Source organism: Pezoporus flaviventris, unplaced genomic scaffold (assembly GCF_033815535.1).
Source record: "Pezoporus flaviventris isolate CSIRO_AGI_PZ_B2104156 unplaced genomic scaffold, CSIRO_AGI_Pfla_v1 ptg000015l, whole genome shotgun sequence".
NCBI lineage: Eukaryota > Metazoa > Chordata > Aves > Psittaciformes > Psittacidae > Pezoporus > Pezoporus flaviventris.
The window spans coordinates 26,146,121-26,155,626 of NW_026892563.1; the positions used below are offsets into that span (position 1 = coordinate 26,146,121).

Below are 9,506 nucleotides of genomic sequence, written 5' to 3' on the forward strand. Positions count from 1 at the left end.
TCTCTTCTGAGAGAGCTGTCATGATGGATGGTTTTTTCCCTATCACTCCTTTGAATTTCAAATGTTCACTAGTGTTTAAAAGTAAGGCTGGGGACTGGCAGACTGTACAATGTGCTACTGGAAGCTCTTCCCCTTGCTCAGCCTTGCACCAGTGGTGAGACTGGCTTACTGCTTCTGAGGCATTTAAACAAACAAGTAGCATCATCTACCTGTACAGATCAGCTGTGGCAGTCTGACAGAGGGAGACTTGCACCAGTTCTGACACTGAAAGTTCAGCTGGCTGGATCCAGCCTTGGGGAGATGGGAGGTGCTGTTGTACGATAAGCTGTGACAGGGTGGGCCAGTTCAGAGGATGTTTTTGTCTGGGCAGGTGCTGGACAAGGAAAACCAGCATCCTTTTCCTCAGACTTGGTATTAATTAAACTCTCTGATGAGCGTTAAGGGCTGTGCTGGTCCCCAGCTTTTGGTGCAGCGTTTCTTCCACCTGCTAGAAGCCAGCTGTCCTTGGTCTGGCATTCCAATTAGTGCCAGGAGAAGCATGTGTTATGACTCCTTTCCCTTTGCCTTTATTTGGGAAGGCTGGGGAGAGGGTGGTGGTTTAGCAAGCTGTTCAGAGTGGACAGGGGAGCACTCACCTCGCAGCAAGGGCACACGACAAATACTTCCCATAACCGTTTCCGTAAGGAGAGAATCCTGTTACAGAAGCTCCCCACTGGCTGACAACTTGAGTTTTTCTGTTTGCTGCTTCCTTGTCTGCCTGCATTGTCTTGACACATGGGCATGCTGCAAGGAGCTTCCTATCATCCACCCATGCTTTCTTACCAGAAGTGATCTGAGCCTCGGATTGAGGTTATACTGCAGCAGTTTAGGGTCGAAGGCATCAGAAGGATGCAGCTCTGTTAATCTTTTTTGTGCATCAACATATAGTACAAGCAGTTTAATAGAGCATGTCAATGAGTAACTCTTAGAAGCGTCAATGTGCTTAGTGTGGAATTTGTGTATGTCACACTCGGAACAAAGGTCTCCTGCATTGCTTGTTACCGATTAACTTGTCTGGTATTATGCAAGCTGCCTCTACCAGCTGAGAACTAACTCTCCTCATTCACAGGATAGTGCAGCTTGTAAAACATTACACAGCAGAAGTGCATAGCATGGCAATGAACCTTTCACTGAGGGCATTTCAGCTGTACAGCATTTCCCTCAGGAGTCTTTAAAATATTAATAAAGAAGCCACTGTTTCACTCAGTCATACAGCAATTTTGCCATGAAGTCTTTTATTAGGGGCCCATACTGAGCTGCATAATCCTGGATAAGATGCTTTTAATCATCTCCAGTGAAAAGAAATAAAAAATTGGAGGGTTTGGATGAGGTTGATTTTTGGCGGGGTTTTTCTGCAAGTTTTCATCAAAGCAGGAGCTATCTTTAGCTGTCAGTTAGAAATTTCAGTTCCTTCTGGTACAAAATGATTTCTAGAGAGATCTGTCAGATAATGGTTATTATGATTCGAGTGCTTCTCCATTTTAACTTTCTGAGACTTTTTATCCAACAGCTGTGGGAACAGGTTGGAAAGAATCTGGAGTGTGGGAAAATTTCATCCTATTTGGTTGTGGTTTTGCATATCAAAGGATGTTAGCCAGCACTGTCTCACAATGTTGCCTGATGCTGTATATACACTTGTACAGAGAAATAAGTAATATGTTTGCCTAGGCCTATCTGAAGAGAAGATTAAAGATAGCAGTAATAGAGGGATGGATTTTGAACAAAAAAGGTGGTGACTTTTTTAAAAAAATAAATCATGGTATTATTAGGTCACTCACAGCCTAATTTTGAACACAAGTTGCATAATTATTATACCTGTTGGCCAGACAGGCAAACTAAACTAGAAATTTGTTTAAACAGAGTTGTGAAATAGTTCAGCTCTTGTGCTTCCACTTCTGGGTAAGATCTGAGGTCCAATTGCCCCTTGATCTGCCAAGTCTGAGCTTTACAAGTGCCAGAGAGAAGTTAACAAGTGTGAACCAAGCAGCTTCCAAAGCTCTTTTAGTTTCACCTGATCCTGAAGGTAACCTATGTGATAAACAGGGCTTGGCTTTTGGCATGTGTTTGTGCTGCGCTGAACACGGTAATTTTGTGGAGGGGAGGTCAAGGCAGAGGGAAGGCGTGACACTTCTTGATAACTCATCTGAGGCCCAGTTTGAGTTGAGGCTACTGCCTTCTTTCTTTCCCTCAGCATGATCTCATTTTGAACCAAAAAGCCCAGACCCTCTTTCCATTACCCCCCTTCTTCCAGCTTAAGAATAGCAACAACTTAGCTGCAACTGAGCTGCATGGTGGGTAGACTGAAGCAAAGAAGAGAAAAGAATCCCAAGGGAATAGCTTATACAGCAGAAGCAGTAAGGGGAGGGGGCACTGCAGCTGCACAGTCATGCTCAGAATCTCCTTTTGTTTCTTGAGCAAGGGGTCCCACACCATTACTGGGGATAAGGGAAGCGTGGTTGTTGTGTAGCACACATTGCTGTGGCATGCACATGCGTTTTTTTGTGGATTCCTATTATTGACCTCAATCAGTTACAGCTCCCACCTCTCTCTCAGAGGTGGAATAGGCAAATGATTAGCTATGTCAGTATTTCCTGTGTCAGGTTTACCCCTTCCCTCATCAGTGCAACCTCCTTGACTGACTACTGTAAACCAGCAGTAATTAAGAGGAGAATTTAAGTCTGCTATCCGCATACATGTGTTGAAATGTGTATGGAACATAGAAGGAAAAAAACAAAGTCGAATGTGTTAATATGGATAGAAGACTGTGAACAAGATTTCCTTTCACTCATAGGACATCAACACCATGGGATATCTTAAGAGTTTTTCAAGCTCTAGAAGCCTCTTATTTCATAAGTAGTAATTATTCCAAGTGTAGGGTCATACCAGTATTGCTTTTCCATTGTGGTAATACCGAGGGCTTAGACACTGGCTGTGATGATCTTGTGCTAGCAGCAAACGCAGAGCAAGATAGCAAGGGTCACCTGAAGGGGTGTTGGCTGTAGTCTAGGGCTCCTTGAAGTCAAGCATCTTCTGGTTTCAGGAAGAGCTGGATCCTTCCTCTTTGTCTTTAACCCTAAGTGCATTGGCGTATAGGCAGGAATGATATGTCTACAAGTATATCTGAGATATACCAAGATATATAGGCAAGTCTGAGCAAAAGGCCTTAAGTGGCCAGAGTTGCTAAGTGTGCAAGTTTCCTTCCATGCTGTCATCAGTGGTAGTTACTGCTGTGCTGTTGGGCAGAGACTGTATGCTGGGGCTATCCAGCCACAAACCAGGGACTGTGGGCTTTCTCTAGTAGCTGCCTTACTCAGTCCAGGTATTGAAGAGAAACTTGGTCACTCAGGTGTCAAGAGTCTAGTCCTGCCATGATAATACATAGTTTAGTACACAGCAGGAGTGTGGAAATTGCAGAGGGCTGCTCAGACTTGAACTCTTGGCCCCTTAACACTGACCCATTCCACGGGGGGATGGAGCTTTCTAGGTTGAGTGATGTTGCTTAGAAGGAAGTTTGAGCACTGTGCTGGGGGAATTTATGCTGCTGGTTTGGTGGGATATTTCCTGACAGCACAGGGAGCTACAGTCTACACAGGGGCTTGTGATGATGCCTGCAAGGCCACTAGTGGTGGGCCAGGTGATGCTTTTGCTTAGTTGGTTGGGGTTTTTTTCAGGATACTTTGTTACTGTCTTAGCTGTCACAACTTTTACCCTGCTGCCAGGTACAGCCTGTTGGGTATCCTGGCCGAATAGTACCCTGCTGAACATATGTATTGCTCAGGAAGAGCTTTAGATGCTGGCTGCCTTCTACTTCCTATATTTGCTTGTTGCTTCCATGGTTGCATGAATCTGTGATGTGGGTGGAAACACGTTCTTGTCTCTTTCTACAACCACTTATAGCCAACCTCTATTGGCCATAATCTGGTAGCCTGTGAGGACCATGACTGTCAGTGCACTCTGAGCAGGCTGGAGAGCCTTAGCGCAGCATTGGTGAGGAGCCTCCACGATGCCTGTGGCTTGTATGAACACATTCAGACCAGGCTTTTCTTCAGCAGGGGCCCTTTTCAGTGTTTTTATCCAGTGTTCAGGACATGCTTGCAGCTTACATTGACTTCCATAGTGTCTTGTCTGTACCTATCATCTGACTGGTTCAGGGGCATCCTACAAGAGCTCCACAGGAGCTCCTGATTTTGAGACAGACAAGTGTCCCTCAACATGAGCATAATGTGCAGAGGCAGTGATCCTGCTGACTCAGAGGGATCATTGGGAAAGCAGTACTCACTGTCATGTTGTAGTTTTTCATGTGTGATAGGAGCCAGGACCTTTCATTTTATTTCATTCCAGTAGCTCTGCCAGGCCAGTGATCTCTTCTGATGATGACCAAAGGCATTGCTAAAGGAGGAGTAGAGTTTCTAGGTGGGAGCATCCTGGGCTAATGTGTTCAGCCCCAGCTACTGAGCAGTTGGCTTATGCCATGGAATGGGGAGATTCAGTGAACATGTACCTTCTTTTTAAATCTCCAAGTATCTGTACTTCATAAATCAGTAGTCTGAGTCAGCACAGTAGTTATGTATGATGTAAAAACAACACTTTGTTATTTTCAGTGAGTTTTCAAGTTCACTTAATTTTCTTGTGATGTAACGAAGTAAATAGCACAAAACTCACTTTCTTGGTGTTTTGATTGTGTTGTAACAAATTACTGTCTTGTCCTCTCGTTTACATCCTGTTTGAAATTGAGATTTCTCTAATCTTTTTATGGTAAAATTTTCAAGGCGCTTCCCTTGTCCTCTTTCACTGTATTTTCAGGGTTGATCTTAACCATATGCAGTGTTTGAGGTGACTGCGTTAACAGCACATGGCGTAAAAGCAGGACGTGTTAGCCTGTTGTGTTTCTTTAATAAAACCTTCCATTGCAAAGTTTTATTTTTTGGTGTGTATTGGGGGGTTGTCCTACTTGTACTTAAGAAATTACCTTGGACAGTTGAAGTGCATGTGTACACATTGTTCTGCCTTGGGCAGCCTGACCGGCTTCATTTCTTGCAGTGCGTGACGCTTGAGGGAGAGGCAGGGGTGACTGACTTTCCTTTTTTGTTTTCTGAACAAACTTCCCAAGACTAAACCCTCCTCAGATTAATGTGGGAAAATAATTCTTTTCAGAATAAAACAGTGAGTAAGTAGACCCTCTTCTTTGACAACCATTTTTTATGTCTGTGGACTGCTTGTGGCTGGAAGGATGGTATGAATCCATGGGGTTTCAGTGTGTTAACCCAGTGATTTAGTCATTATTTAGTTGAGTGTGAACTGTAGCTGAAATACATTTTAGGTTTTAGCAAGTGCACTTGCTAACAGAGTTGGCAGGTTTATGATGATGTACAAACCAAGATTAATGGGCAAGGAGAGATTTTTGGCTCCTACTAGAGACCTCAAACTGAGATAACATGTAAAAAATTATAAGGCTTAAGTGTTCAGGGAGAGCGCAGTGATGCTGAAACTGGAGGTCAGCAAAGACTCTCTGGATCATATGCCTAGATACCTGTGCTCAACCAAGGAGCTACAGTTTTGTGGTAGTTTTGGGGAGAGTGTACTGGTGAGGACGTGTCCAGGTGCATGAAAGGCACTGAGATGACTGTCAGGCTCTAAATTAATACAGGGGTGAAAAAGCCTTCTAACTCCCAGCTGCCAATTTTGGTTCAGCAGAGGTGAGGAAGGACTGAAATTGCTGTCATCATTCTGGTGGTTGATGAGAACTGAATCTGTGATCTCAGCATTTCCTACCAGTATGTCTTCCCATCAGCCCCTTTGCTTCTGCTGTGAATGATTCTAACAGGGCTTCTTGTTGAAAACTAACAGCGCAGGGGAACAGGGGAAGTGGACCATGAATGTTGAGGTCCCTTTCAGTGACAGGGTTTTCTTTGAGGCAAGCTGTAGTTGTGCCTGTAGGACCATTCAGGCTGATACCATTCAGCGCATACCTGGGTCTGTTCTTCTGTAGACAAAAGTTCTGACTCCAGAGCTGCTCAGCTGGCACCTCTCTTCAGCACTGCTTCTCTGGGCAGAAGGAGAATTAAATTGTAGGCGTCTGTAATTCTTATACTTGAAATCTTCACTTTGTGCCTGCGCTGGGTCCTGTGTTATTACCAAGATCTTTTTGCTCTCCTATGGAAGACTGGCTCCTCACTTGATTTGCTTCCCATTTTGCCTGGCCTCTCCATGCTCTTAGGGCCCACATTGTTCAGATGACAATAGTTTGTGCTCAGCCAGGCCGTTAAACTGGATTTTGCTGTTGCCTGCTGTATTAACCACTGAAACTTAGTGGTAATGCATGGAAGCACACGGAGGGAGCAACCAGTTCAGTAACGTGAGTTTTGCATGGAACTTGTGTCACTGAAGTGAAACTTCACGGAGCTAGAGCAGCTCTCAGCTTCTCCTGTGAAGCAGTTCTGGCCAGAGCCAGGAGGTTATAGTTATTCACCCGTTATTACTTCCTGAACATTATTGTTGTTTGTTCCTGACCAGGCGCTAGAGCAGGCATAGCTGCATGCTATAAAGCAGGTAGATGGTTCCTGGGATCTGTAACATACTGATGTTAAATTTAATCCTGTTTCATCCTTGGAAAGGAGTGAGCACACCTGAATGTTGGCATCATTTGAAGGACATTTGGGTGGCGCCTGTGAAATGTGTTTGGTTCATTTCAGATCAGTTCCTGTGTGGGTTTGTCTCTGCCACTTTTGGGTCCTGTAAAGAGATCAGAGGTGTACTTGGCTCTGAGAAGCTGACCTTGCCATGGGTCTTGTTGAGATGTTTTGTACAAGCGCAGCTTACTTTTTGGTGGTTTATAGTGTACTCGGAGCCTGGGAAAGTGAGTAATTGGACTTCCTAAAATACAGAGGGCTTTGGAATACCTAACCCCCATCTGGATGCTTGGTTGGTGCAAGTACCTCCAGGTCCTGGATCCCCTTGGAAAAGGACCTGGTGCTTTTAGAATGCGATTCTTCAAGGTGTCTCCATCTGGGGCTTCATAAAATAGTGGCACCCCAAAACTGTTGGTAGTGCTGAAATCCTTGCAAAGCATCGTAAGTATTGTCGTGTGAGCAGACTAACAGATGGCCCTTATTTTTGATATTTCTTGTCCAGCAATGCCATACTCCCAAGGGTGAGGTTGTTAGAGAGATCTTTCTTGTGTACCACATACATGCCAGTTCTTAACTGGTTTTACTGGGAGCTGGGTGGCAGCTGACCCACATAAAGATAATTATACACAGAGAGAACATACCGGCACCTAGTTTTGCATGTTATACAATACGTAGCATGTTTGTTCTGATGTCCAAGCCTTGCCAGTACTGTCTGCGTGGACCTTCAACAATCCAATAAAAGCTAATTGAGGAGAAAGGGGTTTCCCATAGGTTGTGAGCAGGCTGAGGTTGTTCAGCCTGGCCTGGGATAATCAGCTGCATAAAATCAGGGGATTTTAAGGACTGAAACAGCGTAATGCCTTTTCTTGCTAACAGCCAGGGAGCGGGAGTTGGGTGAGGACAGCATTCGCATGCATCAGTGTGTGCCGCAGGGGTGGACCATTCCTGAACCCTTGCTTTTGCCAAGGTAGCCAAGAGGAAGCAGTGGAAGTAGGCACGGCTCCGTTGAAAGTGCCCCATGGCAGGGACGTGGGGCCTGTGGTGGCAGCAGTTGTGTGGGCACCCCAGGCTGAGGCTGGACCCAGGGTTAGGACCCGCAAAGGACAGCCTGTGCTGTGACCGTGGCGCAGGTTACCACACACGCTGAGTGTCATGCCTGCCCCGTGCCGGCTGCTCTCAGCCAGGCTGGGAGCAAGGCTGTGAACAGAAGCCTGCAAGTGCCAGCGCTCAGAGCTGTAAAACAGGTTGCTTGTTAGTGCAGGCGTTCATGCGGACACAGCCTTAAAGGGCCTGGGCCTTAAATGTGTCTGTGCGTGTCTGTCTCTGCACTTTTGGTTAGCATTTTTGTGTGTCTCTGACCTTGAAATGTAGCTGTCCTGTATCAACAAGAAGGGAGATAAAATTCTCCTTAATGGCTACAATTATATTTAACTACGTTGAGCCAATCTGGCAGAAAGAACAACATGTTCGCACTGGCAGTTTATAACATAATGTCCTACCAGGCAGTAAGGAGAGCGGTGCCTGCCTGAGGAGAGCAGGTTTTCCATGGGCAGTACAGCACAGATTTAAAACAGTAAAAAAAATAAAAATAAAATGGAAAGCAGTGCAACTTTTACATTGGGTTGATGAGATGTGACAGCTTGACCATTTCCCCTGCTTGCCCCCAGCCAGTGACCAGCCGTGAAGCAGAGCAAGGCTGCGGTAGCAGCATTTGGTGGTTTGGTTGGTTGCTGGTTTTTTTTAACTCTCCTGGAGCCTTTTAATGCAGTCCCTTGGTCTGACACATTACAGCTGCATTTCTAATGGGAGAGGGGATGTGTCAGGCTATGGGGGTTGTGTTGGCTTCTTTTTGGGGGGTTGGTGGGGCACAGCCCATTTGTTACAGCGTGGTCATGAGGCCTGTGAATAGTGGGGTCTTGGCAGTTGATGGCTGCAGGGTGCAGGGCCACGGTAGCTATTGCCATTACTGCTGAGGAGTTAATTAGCGGTCAGTGCAGGCCCCCCAGCTTTCACTGCTTTGGTGCTAGAAAGTGTTGGGGCAGGTAAAGGTTTGGTTTTGCTTTGTGTCAGATGCGGTTGCCAAGAGTACAGTATGGGGACCTCTTTAGACGTGGCTCCATGGAGCCAGCATGGGCACCATTAAGTTTTCTACAGTGGCTGTCCCAACCCCTGCACTAAGCTGTTATCTTTATTACTAGTTCATACTCGGACTTTGTTCTCATATAGTAAATTGAGATAAATTACCTGTGACTTGGGCCTTTTATAAGTGAAGCAGTTCGGGGGCAGGTTTTAGTGGTGGTGGGGATTTTTGGTTTTGTTTTTAAACTGTCACAAGCCCTGCACCCAAGACGCAAATAGCAGGGGCAGTCGATCCTATTGAACCTTGAGCCATGCCCCTGCCACCCCCGTCTCCCCCCCCCCAGGGTAGTGTCAGTAGGGCACCCAGCAACTGCTGGCAGCTCAGTGTTCCTGCAACCCTCGTGCAGGCAGAGCTTCCTTCAAGGAGTATTTTAGCACTTTAATCACGCGTCTTTGTTAATTCCTTGCCTCACTGCAAACATGCAGCAGCAAATGGAACAGTAGAAAGGGAAATTTCTGCTCCTAGGGAGCCGTGTCAAACAGCCAAATGTGTGCACTGGCTGCCACAGCGTACTGTGATTGAGCTTTTCCTTCTAGCAAATGGGAAGAAGTTTAGCAGCTGTTTTTCCAGTATCACGCGTTCCGATGAGGCAGGCTTTATCAAGCAGCTTGCTCTAGAATACTTATGTTAAGTCACCTTACCACAGAGCAGTTCCCCCTCGTAGCCCGTGTCACATAGCCTAAAGTGATCTTGACTCT

The 9,506-nt window shown here is 45.8% G+C and overlaps 1 protein-coding gene across 1 annotated transcript in view; it reads left to right on the forward strand.

The window, feature by feature from the left end:
* NME7 (NME/NM23 family member 7) overlaps positions 1-9,506 on the forward strand; it is a 74,344-nt gene that overhangs the window by 64,046 nt on the left and 792 nt on the right. The window lies entirely within an intron of this gene.